General features: G+C 40.1%; 1 long non-coding RNA gene and 1 other non-coding gene across 18 annotated transcripts; both read left to right on the forward strand.

Moving 5' to 3' along the window:
• Positions 1–5,741: 5,741 nt before the first annotated feature.
• On the forward strand, positions 5,742–10,805 carry LOC140177040 (uncharacterized). Of its 17 annotated transcripts, none has more exons than XR_011868543.1 (9): positions 5,742–6,373; positions 6,460–6,616; positions 7,223–7,347; positions 7,963–8,245; positions 8,356–8,416; positions 8,570–8,701; positions 9,780–10,002; positions 10,298–10,354; positions 10,436–10,805. It is a non-coding gene; the product is annotated as an uncharacterized lncRNA (long non-coding RNA). The 17 variants fall into 17 exon arrangements; XR_011868546.1 differs by having other exon boundaries at positions 7,963–8,180; positions 8,573–8,701; XR_011868532.1 differs by having other exon boundaries at positions 5,744–6,373; positions 7,088–7,347.
• Positions 10,806–11,378: 573 nt separating this feature from the next.
• On the forward strand, positions 11,379–11,486 carry LOC112731125 (small nucleolar RNA R71). The gene has a single exon (XR_003166916.1). It is a non-coding gene; the product is annotated as a small nucleolar RNA R71 (small nucleolar RNA).
• The last annotated feature ends 5,818 nt before the right edge of the window (positions 11,487–17,304 follow it).

The raw sequence follows: 17,304 nt of genomic DNA on the forward strand, positions 1-17,304 counted from the left end.
AAAGAAAGTGAAAAACCAGAAAAGAGATTTTTAAAAGGTGAGTTTGGTTAGAATTGAAAAAGAGTGTCAGAAAATTAGAATTAGCGAGTTAGTGAAAAATGGGTTAAGGTAAGTGGCATAAGGATAAGTTTTTTTTTTTTTAAGTAACAAGCATTCACAATTAGAAGCGATAAGTAACTCAAAACCAAACAAGGAAAACAAGTGGATGATGATTCAGATAGATATAGAAATAACAAAAAATAGAATCAAACATCAAAATTGCAATTTAGAACCAGGAGATCAAAGAAAATAAGAATGCATGCCTACGCATTCATGAATTGGTTTGGTGAAATATAAGGAAAGCACAGTTGAAAATGCCAAAACTAAGACATGAAGGAAAATATTTTACAGAAATTTGGGCAGCATTCCGGCTAAAAATTGGACTGTCCCGGAAAATAAACAGCAATTAAATAGTTCATATGAATTAAAATTAAAGCTTGCAGTTACATATAAGGAATATAATCATGAAAAATCAATGTAAAGAGCAGCAATATACAGGAGAGTACAACATATGAACTAACATTACAGCAGCAGCAGGATTGCGAAAACATAAAGCAATAAACATGAACAGCGTAAATAAACAGACCTAAATCCACTAACCACATCCTAGGCTACCTAACAACCTAAAATCCACTACAGCATGCATATCTAACTAGCCTAGACAGGAACATAAACAGAAAAGTATGAACTAACTACGAAAAGATAAAAGGGTGACGTTTTGCAGAACCTGGAAGGCCGTAGAATGAGATTGGGCAGAAAGGTGGCTGGCGGTGGTGGTGATGGCGTTTGGTGCGGTAGCTGGCGGTGGTGGGGACGGCGGCGCGGCTGTTCGGGGCAAGGGGAAAAAAGGGTAATGGGGGATAGGGGGATAGGGGAAGGGGTGGTGGTGCTAGTGGATGGGGGGCGCGGCTGGGACGGGTGGCGGCGGTGGGTGGTGGTGCGCAGAGGAGCAGTGGCTGAGAGGGGTGGAAGAGGAAGAAAGAAGGAGAAAGAAGGGGAGGGAGGAAGGGGGGAAAGGTGGCGGCGGCGTCTGGGAGGTCGGCGGCGTCTGGGGGTGGCGATGGTGGTGACTGGGTGGTGGTGGTTGGATTGGAGAAGAGATAAGGGAGGGGAGGGGGTTCAGGGGGGCGCGCTAATAGGGTTTCGCGTGACCTGGGGGGTTATAAATTTGAATCCACGCGGCCGCGTGGGGCACGCGGTCGCGTGGCTGGTGCGAAATGGGGGGTGACGCGATCGCGTGGGTCGCGCGATCGCATGGAAGGGATAAAAGGGGGTAGGACGCGATCGCCTGGGGCATGCGATCGCATCGCTGGAATTTGTGCTAAACGCACGAATCCAGCGTCGTTCCAGCCCAACTCTCTGTCTTCTTTTGGGATTTGTGCAATTCATGCGACGCGATCGCGTCACTCACGCGATTGCGTGGGATTGATTGTGTGCAAGTGACGCGATCGCATGGGGCATGCGATCGCGTGGGCCATTTTGTGCTAGACACACAATGGCCGCACGATTCCAGGCCAACTTTCTGGACGTTGGATCCTTATGCTGATTTCCAGGTCACGCGGCAACGTGGAGGACGCGGTCGCATTGGAAGTATATTTTGCCATCGATGCGATCGCATGGATCATGCGGTCGCATCGCGCACCACTCTTTTTTTTTTTTGTAGAATGCATAATGCAGTATGCAGAATGCAATGCTTAATGTGAATGCTATGCATGATTCCAGGTTCAATAAAATAAAAATAAAATTTAAAAACAAGCAAAACTAAATAAAATTAAAATTGCAAAAGGAATGATCATACCATGGTGGGTTGTCTCCCACCTAGCACTTTTAGTTAAAGTCCTTAAGTTGGACATTGGAAGAGCTTCCTGCTATGGCGGCTTATGCTTAAATTCATCCAAAAATCTCCACCAATGCTTGGAATGCCAATAGCCTCCGGGGTCCCAAACTAGGCATGTAAAGCTTCTGAGCAGCTTCAAACAGAGTCTCAGGCTCCCGGGGTGACGAATGTCAGAATAGAATCCATGATCCCAAGCCTTGTTTTTAAATCCGCCTCTGTCTTTATCTATATTTTTCCATCCGGGCGGTTTAGAAAGTAGATTCCCACCATAGTGACCAAACGTTTTTCGAGATCCATTCAATTGAGCATGATACCAATCCGTGCACTTCGATTTGAAGCGTGGAACCTTATTGAACCTTGTACACCAACTCTGAGTACGAGCCATTTCCCTCTTACTCTTAAAGCCGCAGAGGGCTCTAAGCTGGCCATCTGTTTCAAGTAAACCATATTCAAGTGAATAAGTAAAGTTAAAGGTTAAGGATTGTACCCACTTGAAGCTTGTATTAGGTGGTAATGGCCTTGGGGTAGGTGTTTCTGGTGGTTCTGTAAGTTCTACTCCCTTGTGCTCTTCTGTGAATTCCTCCACTTCTTCGCAAGATTCTTCAAATGCATCTGTATCCTGGTCAAAGTCTTCTATGTCTTCCTCATCACTCGAGTCATAGATCGGAGGTTGAGAGAAATCCACCTCTGGATCATCTTCGTATTCGTTTGGGGAAGATTCTTCGATCTCAGAGAATTCACTTGCGGATGCAAGTTCATTACTAAGAGAGTTTGACTTGTGACTATCATCATCAAGGGAATTTGTGTCCTGGGTTATTCCGTCTAGTTCTTCATAAACGACTTGCCTTGGGGATTGTGCTCTATCCTCCTTAGCATCAACTGTAACGTCCTTGACGGAGGTCTCCTCAACTCTGGATTCCCATGGAGGTTCAGTGTATCCTAGATCTTCAACCATCTCGTCTTCTTGTACAATGACAGCTTCTTCTACTTGTTCTAGTACGAATTCATGCTCTATCTTGTCCACTGGAGTCTCTAGTATTTCCTTCATGCTACGCTCTTCATTAGATTGTCCACATGGGGCTGTGGTTGGTCCTTGAATGTTCGCGCGTCTAGAAGCTAATTGAATTACTGCTTGCTCCAGTTGTCGAATGGTTGTTTGAAGTTTATTTACTGTTGCCTTGAGGCGAATCTCTGATTCTCGGGGTGATGGATTTGGACATGAAACATAGGAAAGTGGTGGTGCTTGGGGGTGATTGGATTGGAACTGGGGTAGGAAAGGATCATACGGTGGCGAATGGTGAAGAGAAGCTTGTGAGTGTGGTGGTTCGAGGTTATGTTGAGAGGATGGTCTATAGGCACGGGGTGGGACTTGTTGGTAGTTACAAGGTTGTCCACCATATCTTTCAGCTGGGCATGCATTGTAGAATGGTCGCTGTCCATGATATCTTGGAGGGTGTTGTTGCCTGAAAGGTTGATTAGATCCTCTTGGCTCCATCCATCCTTGATTGGTTTGACCTTGATGCATATTCCTGCTGTAACTTCTATTTCCTTCAACAAAGTTAGACCCAAACTCAAAGCGAGAGGGGTGAGAATTCATAATATCAAATAAAATTAAAAAGGAAAAACAAAAATAAATAAACAAGTAAAAGGAAAATATTTACAATAACCAATAATAAAGCACACGTTAGCAGTTCCCGGCAACGGCGCCATTTTGAAGAACTGAAGATTGATGGTTTAGAGGTTATGGTAAACTCTCGTTGTGAGTATAGTTACTAAACCAAGCAATCAACCTTTCTTACAAACGTTTTGGTTGTCACAAGTAACAAACCCCTTAAAAATTGATAACCGAAGTATTCAAACCTCGGGTCGTCTTCTCAAGGAACTGTAGGGAAGTATGTTCTTATTATTGGTTATGAGGATTGTAAAATTGGGGTTTCAAGAATGAGGAACAAGTAATTTAATGACGAGTAAATTAAATGGCAATTAAAAATAGATAAATAACTGTAAATAAACTTTTGGCAAGGTATGAGAAATTAGAGGTCCTATCCTAGCTATCCTATTCAACGATGATGATGGTTGAATCTTAATTCCACTTTGTTAACCTTTACTAAGATAAAGGAAGGTCAAGGGATTAATTGGTTTGATCTTCGAATCACATTTGAGTTTGATAATTCCTGAGTTACTGATTTCTTAACTAAGACCAAAAGGAGAAAAATAAATCTACTTGGAATAAAAATGTCTTCAGAGTAAAAGCAACAATAGCATAGATAAGAGAAATCAATATTAAACTGAAATACCTCAAATAACATTAATAAAAGAGTAATCTGTAACATGAAAGGATTCATAAAGTAGGTTGCAAAAGTAAATAAAAGGAATATTGAACCTGATCAAAAGAGATAATCCTGAAAGTGAATAAAAATCCTAAATCTAAATCCTAATCCTAAAGAGAGAGGAGAGAACCTCTCCCAAAACTAAATCTAAATCATGGAAAGTAAAAATTGGTGAGCTCTCTCTGAATGGATGCATTCCCTCACTTCATAACCTCTGGTCTATGCCTTCTGAACTTGGATTTGGGCCAAAAAGGGTTTCAGAATTCGCTATGAGCGTTTTCTGCATTTTCTGGTGCGTGGCCTCTGTCACGCGTCCGCGTGGGTCACGCGGTCGCGTCATTTGGAGCTTTTCCTTGCCACGCGGTCGCTTCAGTCATGTGACCGCGTCATATGCGTTTTGATTAAGGCACGCAGTCGCGTTAGTCATGCGGCCGCGTCGCTGTTGATTCGCGCTTGGCACGCGATCGCGTCGTCCATGCGATCGCGTGGATGCCAGTTTCTTCAGAACTCCGTTTTGCACTTTCCTTCCATTTTTGTATGTTTTCCTTCCATCCTTTAAGTCATTCCTGCCTTAGAGGATCTGAAACTACTCAGAACACTAATCACGGCATCGAATGGAAATAAAGGTAATTAAAATAATTAATTTTAAAGCATAGGAAACATGTTTTTTCACATACATCACATAATAAGGAAGGAGAAGTAAAACCATGCAATTAATATGAATAAGTGGGTGAAGGAATGAATAAATCACTCAAACTAAGCACAAAATATATCATAAAATATGGGTTTATCAGGCTTCTTCTTCAGAAGAGGCTTCTTTAGTACTGCAGGATGTAGCTTGCATTCCAGTCAGACTCTGAGAGATTATATTGACTTACTGAGTCAATATTTTATTTTGAGCCAATATGGCATTCAGAGTATCAATCACAAGAACTCTTTTCTTCTGAGTCATCCCATTATTCACAAAATTTTTTCAGAAGTATACATGAACGGGTTATTTGCAACCATCTCAATGAGTTCCTGGGCTTCTGCAAGCGTCTTTTTCAGATGAAGAGATACACTAGCAGAGTGATCCAATGACATCTTGGACAATTTAAACAGACCATCATAGAATATACACACTACAAGAAAAAAGGCCTATGGCCACGCTTTTTTCTTGCCACGCTTTAAAAGCGTGGCCTAAAGTAGTCAATGGCCACGCTTTTATGAGGGTGGCGATTGATTAGAGATTTGGCTACATTTTTTTTGCTACGCTTAAAAAGCGTGGCGAAAAGAGTCTATGGCCACGCTTTTATGAGGGTAGCAATTGATTCGAGATTTGGCTACGCTTTTTTTTGCCACGCTTAAAAAACGTAGCCATAGGGAGAAACAGGCACGCTTTTAAAGTGCAGCGACAAAGTTTTGTTTTAGTGACATTTTAAAAGCGTGGCCGTTTCCTACAACTCTTTTGGCACGCTTCAAAAGCGTGGCCAAAAAGTCTTTCCAAAAGTAAAACGCTGCGTTCCTTTATAAATCAAAACGCTGCGTTCTCTCCTACATTATTCGAAATGAAAGAACCCCCTTTTTCTCTTCAAAGAACCCAGAACCAGAAGTTAGCAATTGACCCATTGTTTCATAAATAATTCTCTTCAAATAACAATATATGAAATTAAAGAACCCCCTTTCTCCTTCAAAGAACCCAGAACCCTAAAAGCTTCGAAGAACCGCAGCCCTCCATGAAGAACCCCAGCCCTCGCAATGCCTCCGTCGTCACTCTCTCTTCCGAAACTCCCACCATGGCAGTGGATCCGTCAACTGAACCACCTCGATAATCTTCTTCAGCGCCTTCAAGTCCTCATCACATCGTTGTAGCGCTCCGAGAAGCTGTTGTCTCTTCTCTACCACCGATTCCGCCGACGCAGCTTCCGGTGCTTCGTCCAGTCCCATCAACCTCGCCACCAAAGCCGCCGAGCGACTCTCTGCGGTCGGCAATTGAGGCTTTGTCGTACGAGACTGGCGAATCTCCGCGGGTAACGTCGAGCTTCTTGGCACCTCGCACGGCGATATCGATTTCTGGCTGGCAGCAACTTCGGAAGTCTTCTCCTCTTTTGATATTTCTCCGGCGGCGATAGAGGAAAAGGCGGAAGAAGAATTATTCTTAGGATTCTTCTTGTTACCTGATAATGAGGTGAATTAAAAAAGAAAAAGAAACGATTAGTTATGTGAACGATCGAAAATTTAGCAAAGAATGAAAAGGATTTTGGTGTTTTACAGGAGAATGTGAAACGGACCGAAGGTGAGAAAGCGGCGTTGGCGGCGGCTATTGGAGCGGGAGATGAGGTGGAGAATGCCAGACATGCAGCCGATGGTTTTGGCGTGAATTTTTGACGGCGCGTTTTCTCGCCGGGATGACGACGGTGACACTGCGCTGGTTTGCCTCTTCATCACCATCTCTCTACTCGTTTCTCTTCCACTTTTTTGGAATTTTCTGGGCCTCGAAAATTTCAATGCGATATCATATTCTCACATTTGTCTGATAAAGTTGTGTTTTTGTTCATATAAGTGTTGTTGGTTCTGAATGATGAGTGGGTTCTTGGGAAACATGTAAAAAAACCTTGAACCTTTTACTGTCTCTGGAACCCCTTTGTGTTTTTCTTTCTGCTTGATGAAGTTGTTGAGTTGATTGTGCTTTATGATGTAAAGTTCCATTTGGAGTGATTTTTCCACTGAATGTGTTATTCTTGAAGATTATGCCATGCTTTCTTTTTGTTTTTTGCTTGTTCAAATTTCATTCCGTGTTTGCATATTAATAATGTCTGTTATTTCCATCAGCATAATCATTGATTTACGTTTTAATGGTGTGCATGAGATTCTGTAATTAAAGGGCTTTTTGGATGATCAGATATTGATTAATTCACTGAGCTGAGTTGAAATTTCAATTTCAAGCTTTTGTGTTCATAATTTCTTCATGGAGTCACCTGCAAATGGAGTAGTAAAATCTTTATCAGAGGTTCAGAATTCAGTTTCTGTTGCACAGCAGCATGATCCTCCTTCTACATCCGGGACTCCTCGTCCTACGCGGCCTCCCTTAAGACCATCTCGGAATTATGTTCATGGGCCTATACTGGGAAGCTAAACAAAGTTTCACCTATACTGAAATTAGTGAGTGTGGTACTAGTGTTGATAAGTCACTAGCAAACCCGATATTAGCTGATTCTGTATTAGATTTATGAACTCAATTGTTCCACAGTTGGGGTTTTTGATGTACCTCTAATCACTCCAGTCCCTATTTGTAGCGAAACATGGTTTGCTAGTTTTATAACTAACCAAGTTGATTTGTTTTCTTATGGCCTTATTGTTGAAAAAACTCATGGATATGTTCCTCTTTATTTTACTTATTGCCTTTATGGTTAGTTGATTACTCTATCTCTATGCTTTCTGTTTTCCCAGAATTGTTACATTCTGATTCCATTAGAGTTCAGTTTTAATCGATTGTTGCTTTTCGTGAAAGTTTTACAGTTTCCAGATCATGTTATTGTGGCAATACATGAATGGATAATAGTACAAACAAATTCTTTTTGTTGACAAATGATAAAAAATGAAGAACTCATATACCAATTAATTGGCCTCTCTGACAGCTTGCTTGATATGTTAATTTCTCATTATTGAAACATGTATCGAACTAATGACAAATAGATTAATTTTGCTGGTGTATTGGTTTCTAGTTATATCTTTAATGATCACTCTATTTATAAGTTGATGAATCTTTGAATGCAGGTTTTATGTGGCAGAAGTTCTCCTTGCTTTAGAGTATTTACTTTTGCTTGGGATCATCTACGAAGACCTCAGGATACTGCATTCAGCCTTCTTGCGCCGAACCGACTTGTTTAATACAGCCAGACTGCATCCAACCGGCATGCTTCTCGCCTCGATTTCTTTCCAACAAATCCAAGAAAGGAAAGAAGTACAAGCCAAATAATGACATGCATCATCAGGTGACCCCTCTTCCGGAGCTTATCGCCGAGCTTGTTCCCTAAGATTGTGTTGGAGTTCTAGCACTGTTAGTATTTCAAATTAGTTCATGATTACTTCAATTTGTACTATTTTGTTTGCTTTAGTATTAATCTTTGATTTGGCTTTATAATATGACTAGTTGAGCTGTTTATGTAGCCTTATATTAAGTTGAAAGTGAGGAAGTTTTGTCTAGTTGGTCTAAACAGAACACAGCAAGGTTCATTCTCTTACCGTGCCTTCATTCTTAATCCACTAAGTTATATATAATATTTTACTGATTGATTGTTTTTTTCCTGGATGAGTCATATTCATTGTTCTATTATTCTAGATGTTCAAAACTTTGGTGCTTATATTTGTTTATCCTGTTTAGTAGAACCAGTGCAGGCCTAGGGGAAGCGAGGCATTACCTGCTGGTATAGTGTCCAGTACTTCGAGCTTTGAAACGTGACCTCTATGGGATATTCCTGCCGTAAGGAAGAAGCATCATCAGCGGAGACAAGTTGTAAGTTTCAGTCAGTCATGAATAACTGAGTGAATATGATAATATAAAATTTTTACAGGACATTAAAATTAAGCTCTTTAATAAATGTGCTCATATATGAGGCCAAGATACTTAGGCAAGTGTCCAGAATTAAAATTGAAATCATTTTGGAGATACCCTGCTCTGTTTGAGTTGGGCAAGATTACCACCATATACTGATATGGGAGGATTTGGATAGATATCTTTTAAAAGTTTGTCCTCTCCTTATAGATGCATTTTTATTCTTTATTGTTTGTGTTTGAAGTTATTGATATAGCTTACATAATCTTTTTAATTGACACTTCAATGGCATGAAACATGTATCATGATATAATAGTCTTAGTTACTTTTCATTTCTTTACAGTATGCCTGACTTGCTTATACTTTATCAAAAGGAGGTAAACATGACTAGAAACTTGGAGTTTAAGAATTCCATCAGCTTGTTGCAACCCAATTAATTCTGCCCTTAAGTTTGACTATAATCTTTGATGAAAGTGCAGCCTTTTGGTTAATATTGTGTTCTGCTATGGATATTTGTGTTAGTTTCTTAATCTACATCTGCTATTGTGCTTTTAGATATTCTCTCTTGTCAAAGTTGGGTTGTCCCAGAATTGATGAAAAATGAGTAATTGCTTACAATTAGCCTTTCTAGATTGTCTTACAATTCCTGTGCTTTTGGTTGCAGGCATATGTGGAAAAGGTTCACAAGGCCTAGTGAATAATGCACTTTAGAAAATTTAGCCACCTAATTTGTGGATTCTATTTTAGGAATTGTTATTTATTGTCTTAGATGTGTATTATGTTTCCTTACACCCAGATTTTTGTTTTAGGATGAGAAAATTTTCCTTTGGCGTGAGGACCTTGGAGTTTAAGAGTTCCACCCAGATAAGAATGTTGAAAACCATCTCTGATTTCTGAAAATTAGAAAAAATATAGTTTGATGCTCTTAGATTGTTTAATTAAAAACAAAATTGGTGGAGATTACTTCTGTTTTATTTATTTTTTAATGGGCACTCCTATAATGTTACAAAATCTTAATGATTCTCAAATGATTTTTCAGTTATATATCTATCATTAAAAGTGAAGGGCTGGAGATTTCACAACCAGCACTTGATCCTCAACTTTCTGAAAGGTCTTGCTGTGGAGATTTTACAACCAGCTCTGGAGATTTTTCAGTTACTTACTGTGCTTAGAACTGGGTTTCGACTTCCTTGGTATCCAAATTGAAAGGTCTTGCTGAGAGAGAAAAGCTAGAAGACTTGACAATTGGTCTAGTTCTCACTGTAAGTACATGTCTTTCATTTTCTTAAATTTAAAATTAAAATAAGTGTTGGCAGCTTCATACATTTGTGTATTATTCTCCTTAAGATATGATTTGTGGAGAGAGAACTACTCTTGAGTGCAGTAAGTGAGAAGATATGAACGAATTCTAGAGTTAATTGAAATAAGTTATAGATAACTATTCTAGTGTAAATAGAGAAAATTAAATAGAAGAAAAGCATAGCTTAACGAAAATCTTTTGAAGATGCATATACTCACAATCATGTTCTTACATACTTTTAGTTGTTGTGCTTGCAGAAGGACATACAAAATTGGAGGTTGTGATTTAAGCAGCACTGCTCCTCCTTGTACCATGTAAAGTTTCGGTAATAAGTAATTCAATTAGCTTTCTCTTTACTTTCCTAGACTTGAAGGAAGATTATCTATTTTCTTCAGGTGGATTGAAATGATGGCTCCTGTTTTCTCAAGAGCTGCATGGCATTGCGTTTGGTATATGATCCAGGTGGATTGAAATGATGGCTCCTGGATTAGTAATATGTAATTCAAGGATGGTAGCTTGCTTAGAATCTTCGTTAGCTTGGGTACTAGTAGTGTTTTTTTGTTTCAGTAAAAACTAGTGGTCTCTTTTGTAACTTCCTACTGATTCTAAAATTTTTTCTCTTATGTAAAAATATGTAAAGGAAGTAGATAATGTAATAGTTGTTGTAATGATTTTGATTTTTGGTATTTTGTTAGAGCATGTCATGTGATCAATCACACTATATTTGGTGACAAGTTTATAAAGATTGGATTAGTTGATTTAAAATTAATGGTCATTGTATAACTTTTACAATTATCTATGAATTTTATAAGATTTTATTACAAAGATTAGAAAAAGAACAATAGAACTTGAACAAAGTTATAGCTACGCTTTAAAAGCATAGCCATATTGTACAACAGTTATCAATAGCTACGCTTTAAAAGCGTAGCCATATCTCTTGCTATTGGCACGCTTTAAAAGCGTAGCCATATCTCTTGCTACTGGCACGCTTTAAAAGCGTAGCGATATCTCTCGTTGTTGGCACGCTTTAAAAGCGTAGCCGTATCTCCAGCTATTGGCACGCTTTAAAAGCGTACCGATATCTTTCACATACGACCACGCTTAAAAGCGTGGCAATAGATAAAAGCGTGGTGACAAAAAAAGCGTGGCCATAGGTCACCAAAAGCGTGGCGATAGAGCAACCGGCACGCTAGCAGTTGTGACCCTTTCAAAAGCGTGCCGGTAGCTCAAAAAGCGTGGCGAAAAGCTATCGCTACGCTTTTTTCAACTTTTCGCCACGCTTTAAAAGCGTAGCAAAATCCTGGTTTTCTTGTAGTGACATAGGATGCTCCATTCTGAAAGCATGTCAGAAGGACACCTTCTGATCAATTGCTTGTATCTTTCCCAAGCTTCATAGAGGGATTCACCTTCCTTCTGTCAGAAGGTTTGGACTTCCACTCTAAGCTTGCTCAACTTTTGAGGTGGAAAGAATTTGGCCAAGAAAGCATTGACCAACTTTTTCCAAGAGTTCAGGCTTTCTTTAAGTTGTGAGTCCAACCATATCCTAGCTCTGTCTTTTACAGCAAATGGGAAAAGTATAAGTCTGTAGACCTCAGGATTAACCCCATTGGTCTTAACAGTGTCAGAGATTTGCAAGAATTCAGCTAAGAACTAATGAGGATCTTCCAATGGAAGTCCATGAAACTTGCAATTCTGTTGCATTAGAGAAACTAATTGAGGCTTAAGCTCAAAGTTGTTTGCTCCAATTGCAGAAATTGAGATGCTTCTTCCATGGAAGTCAGAAGAGGGTGCAGTAAAGTCACCAAGCATCTTCCTTGCATCTCCACCATTATTGTTATTTTCGGCTGCCATAACTACTTCTTTTTCGAAAATTTCTGTTAGGTCTTCTCCAGAGTTTTGTGCTTTAGCTTCTCTTGAAAAAACTGTTGGAAGCTCAAGAAAGGATTGGTCTACGAAACTGGATGATGCACTATGGGCCTACAAAACAGCCTATAAGACTCTCATTGGGATGTCTCCATACCAATTGGTATATGGCAAGGCTTGTCACTTACCATTTGAACTTGAGCATAGAGCATTTTGGGCTCTAAAAATGTTAAACTATGATGAACAAGTTGCTGGAGAAAAGAGATTAATGCAACTCAATGAGCTGGAGGAGTTTAGAAATCAAGCATATGAGAATGCAAAAAGCTATAAAGAGAACACAAAAAGGTGGCATGACCAAAAGATAGCAAGAAGGGAGTTCACTGAAGGACAGAAGGTGTTACTCTACAACTCAAGACTCAAGTTCTTCCCTGGGAAACTTAAGTCTCGATGGTCAGGACCTTTCACCATACTCAAGGTGTTTCCTTATGGTCATGTGGAGCTCATGGAGGACAAGACTCAGAGAACTTTTATTGTCAATGGCCATAGACTCAAGCACTACTTGGGAGGCTCCTTAGAGGAGCAGAGAGTGAGCTACAAGCTCAGCTGAAGATGAAGGAATGTCAAGCTAATGACAATAAAGAAGCGCTAGTTGGGAGGCACCCCAACACTTTATCCTTTTTGATTTAATTACCTTTCTTAGAGTAGTTTAAAATCTATTGCTCTAGATAGTTTAATTTTCAGTCTCACTTTGAGGTTACAGTATCAAATTAGGATTAGTTTATAATTGTAGGTTAGAAAGTTTGATATTAGCTTTGGTAGCTAGATTTTCTTTACACTCTTTTATTTCTTTCTATTTTTGAACTACAACTTGATGAAGGCATAAATCATGATGAGTGAATGGGCTGAGAAGTAGCTAAACTGCTAAGTTTGGTGTGGCCACCACCAAGGATCACCTAGCAGCCCAAGTCACCTAATTTGAAAACACTTAATGCTCTGGGTAAGAACATGAACGTGGTTTAATGAGTTCAGAGGAATTGGAATCAAAAGAAAACGAAAAGATTGATGATTACTCCATTCTTATGAACACATTAAATACACAATAATGAAACTAATTTATTAAGATACCAAAGAATTAAGTCTGGTGTCTCAAGGGACACCGATCAGTTGCAATCGAAATCACTCTTGATGAGAAAGAATGTGAATGGGTTCTTTTGTCATTACTAATGGGTTCAGTTTCAATTTCAGGAGAAAAGATGGGGCCCATATGGTAAACAACTCACAAAGCAAGGAAGTCAAAGTGTACTTGCACTTTGGAACTCAACAAACGCAGAAGACATGTGAGAAAAGAGTTGGCACCTCTTCCCACGCTAGGCGCCACTCCCCAAGTGGGAAAACATTTAACCCTTTTCAATTTTCACCCTTCGTACCACACCATTCACCCATTATTAAAGCCTCACCTCCCCATCTCCTCTCCTACTTCCACAACCCCAAATCACACACGAAGAGCATACACCGTCACCTTCCTTTCTCTTACCATCTTTTACCATCTTTTTCCCTTATTTCTTTCTTCTTTTTTCTTGATTGGGACAATCAAGTCCTAAGTTTGGTGTTGGAGCAAAACATTGTTTTGTTTGCTCTTTCTTGCAACCCCCACACATTTTTTTCACAATCCCATACACACTCTCTCAACCTAATGGCACCACCAAAAAGCTTAGCCTCAAAGAAAAGAAAAATCAAGGAACCAACCTCTGGATCCTCAAGCTCTTTCAATGACTACAAGTTCCTATCTGCATTCAACCAAAATCAATTCTATGGTTGGGTGAGTGAGAGGAAGATCATTCCAGAAGTTGGCTTTCAACTAGGGAGGAATGAGCATATTGAAATCAATATTGAGATCAACAACAGGGGTTGGTCACTTCTATGCAACCCACCAAGGAAAGTGGTAGAGAGCTTGGTGAGGGAATTCTATGCTAACGCAGTACCTCAACCAGGGCAACAATATGGCTACATTTGCTATGTAAGGGGGAAGTCCATCGACTACAGCCCCTCTAGCATAGAAAGAATGCTAATGGTGAAGAGGACATGCTCCACTTGGAGCTATGAAGAAAGAATGAAGCAACAAGACCCTGGGTTTGAGGAGATCCTGAATGAAATTTGTATGATGCATGTGCGTTGGATAAATGATAAGGATGGGATACCAAATCAATCGAGGAGAAGAGATTTGAGCCCCGAAGCTAGAGGGTGGCTAGAATTTGTGAGGAGGTCCCTAATTCCCACATCCAACACTTCAGAGGTGACCAAGGAGAGAGCTGTGCTCATCTACAACATCATGAAAGGAGAGAATATCAACGTGGGGGAGATGATTGACAACAACATCAACAAAGTACTGAAAAGCACCAGTGACAACACAAGGTTGGCATTCCCCAGCATTATACAAAGGCTATGTGATGAGGCTGGAGTTGAAAAGATCATTGATGAGGTGCTTGTGAAGTAAGACAAGTTCATAACTGCCAAAAAGATGGCCAAGGTGGTAGCTGTTCACCCACTCAACAGGGCCAGAGAACGAAAAGCTCATGCCCATGAACCACAACAACAACAACAAGAAGAGGAAGAGGCAGAAGAGCAACCTCAATTCTTGGCACTTCAACCACCACCACAATACCAATATCAGCAATTTCCAGAGGGATTCAACTGGGAACATGTTGCACGGAAAACTTGTCTAGCAACAAATTTCCTTCGGCAAGTGTACCGAATTTGTCGTCAAGTAAAAACTCACAATAGAGTGAGGTCGAATCCCACAGGGATTGATTGATCAAGCAACTTTAGTTAGAGGAATATTCTAGAAGTGCAGAGAAAGTAAAATACAGAGAGTAATTCTATGCCCAGAGGCTCCCTATATTTTCCAACTCCCATTTTAATTCAAAGTTACTCCTATATATACTACTCTTCTGTTCTTCTAGTTGGCTCTTCAAGTCTTGGGTATGGGCCTTTGGATCTTGAGTTTGAAGCAGTTCTCTTCTTCATTGGGCTTGGCTTTACTTGCAGAGAGAAAATGTGAAGTGGGCAGAGACTTTAGCTAAGGGCGTTAGTGGTGTTAACGTTCAGTGAAAATATGGGTTCTAGAACGTTAGTGACAATCACCTTTTTCACTAACGTTCCTCACCAAAGTAAGAGCCACGTTAACGTCAACGTTAGTGGCACAAACGTTGCCACTAACGTTGCCTCTTTGCTCTTCGCACACGTTATTGGGACTTACCTTTCCCAGTAACGTTGAGAAGTCTCCCCCTTCCCTACGTTAGAGTCCACAATAACTTAGTTAACGTGGCTCTTTTAACGTAGGCTTGCCAACCTTCGAGAATGTTAGTGACACTTACCATTGTCACTAATGTTCCAATGTGCCCCTATTTCTCACGTTAGAGTCCACGTTAACTAGGTTAGCGTGGCTTCTAACGTTGCCATGCTAGCCATCTCCAACGTTAGTGACAAAGTTGAGTGTCACTAACGTTGGCTCATCATTCCCTTATCCACGTTAGCTTCCACGTTAACTAAGTTAAAGTGGGAGTTAACGTGGCTCATAGTGGCTTATGTGGGCTAATTCCAACGTTAGTGACAATGTTGGGTGTCACTAACGTTGGCGATCACCTCCCTTCTTCTTCACGTTAACTAAGTTAACATGGGAGTTAACGTGGCTTGTTGGGGCTTGTGTGGGTTCCTTCCAACGTTAGTGACAATGTTTGGTGTCACTAACGTTGTCGACCACTTTGTCTCCTCACGTTAGCTTCCACGTTAACTAGGTTAACGTGGAAGTTAACGTGGCTTATTGTGACTTGGCCAACGTTAGTGACAAAGTTGAATGTCACTAACGTTGGCTTCCCCTTTACTTCTTAACGTTAGAGGCCACGTTAACTAAGTTAACGTGGCAACTAACGTGGCCACTTATGAGCTTGGTCCAACGTTAGTGATAATGTTAAGTGTCACTAACGTTGGCTCCATTTCCTTTCTTCCACGTTAGAGTTCACGTTAACTTAGTTAACGTGACTCTTAACATGGGCAATGATGGCTTCGAGAGCGTTATTGGCAATTACTTTTCTTATTAACTTTGCAAGTTACTCCCATTCCACGTTAGTGTTAACGTTAGTGTAACAAACGTAGCCACTAATGTGGTTCTTCTTTGCTTCCTTTGTCCTAAAATCAAGCAATAAAGTGCATCAAAGTTCTAGTCCAAATCATGGGAAATGCAACATTCAATTTGTCCTTAAATTCATGAAAAATCCTCATGAAATCATGTAAAGTGCACAATGTATGCTTGAATCAAGATGTAAGTGAATATCTACCCAAAACTAGCTTATTTCCTAAGGAAATGCATGAAATTACCCTAAAAACAGTAAAAAAAAGGTCAGTGAAACTGGCCAAAATGCCCTGGCATCATAACAATTGCAAGGAGATGTACACCAAATGAAGGGAGACCTACACCACCTGAGGGAAGATGTCAATCAACTCAAAGAAACTCATCAACAATAATGGAGCCAAGTTAACCAAAACATTCAACAACTCCAAGGGAACTGGGAGCATATGAGGAAGGAACAGCAAGAACAATTTGACTTGGGAGAGGTGCGAAGTGCACTGGACAAAATAGTAGAGCAACGCAAATGGCAACAGAGGAACTTGGCCAAATTTAGACATCTCTATGATGCCAGAACCATATCCAGGAGGCAGTATGACATCAATACACAAGCAAAGCTGAATCACTTGTGTAACGCCGTGGTCGCTCTAAAGCCAGGATACCCAACCTTCATGCAAGGAATGGAAGAGCTAAGTGCAACACAAGAGGAAATCCTAGCCAAACATAAGGAAGATGAAAGGAATTATATGAGGAGGGCAGGATTTTGGAAGCCCAAGGATGCCAAAGCACAAGAAGGTTCCTCCAAGCCAGATGAAGGTGGCTCCTCCCCTCCAAGAAGAAGGACAAGGGGAAGGGGCCAATGAACAAAAGATGAAGCTGCTCAAGGTTGTTGAGTTCCATGGTTGACATTTTCTAAATTCTGAAATCTTGTTTAAGCTTTTGCTTTATTTACTTTTTGAATAAATAATCATGCTAGGATAGTTTATTTTTTATGCTTAGTTTTAATTCCTGTTTGAAGTCTTTATGAGTTTTTTTTACAAGAAAGAAAATGCCATGTATTTCAAGTCTTTATTTCAACATAAATAAAAGTAGAGCTTGTCTCCTTAAGAGTTACTATGAGTTGTGCAAAAACATCAAGAGAGACCAAGGCCAATAGAGAATATGAAACAAACTAAGAAATAAGAAACTAAGTGTAGAACCTTGGATGAAATAAAAAAGAAATTGAGTCATGGAGAGGAACTAGTCCTAGAAGGTATAACAAGGGAAGGTTAAAGGGTG

Source organism: Arachis hypogaea, chromosome 12 (genome assembly GCF_003086295.3).
Source record: "Arachis hypogaea cultivar Tifrunner chromosome 12, arahy.Tifrunner.gnm2.J5K5, whole genome shotgun sequence".
NCBI classification, from domain to species: domain Eukaryota; kingdom Viridiplantae; phylum Streptophyta; class Magnoliopsida; order Fabales; family Fabaceae; genus Arachis; species Arachis hypogaea.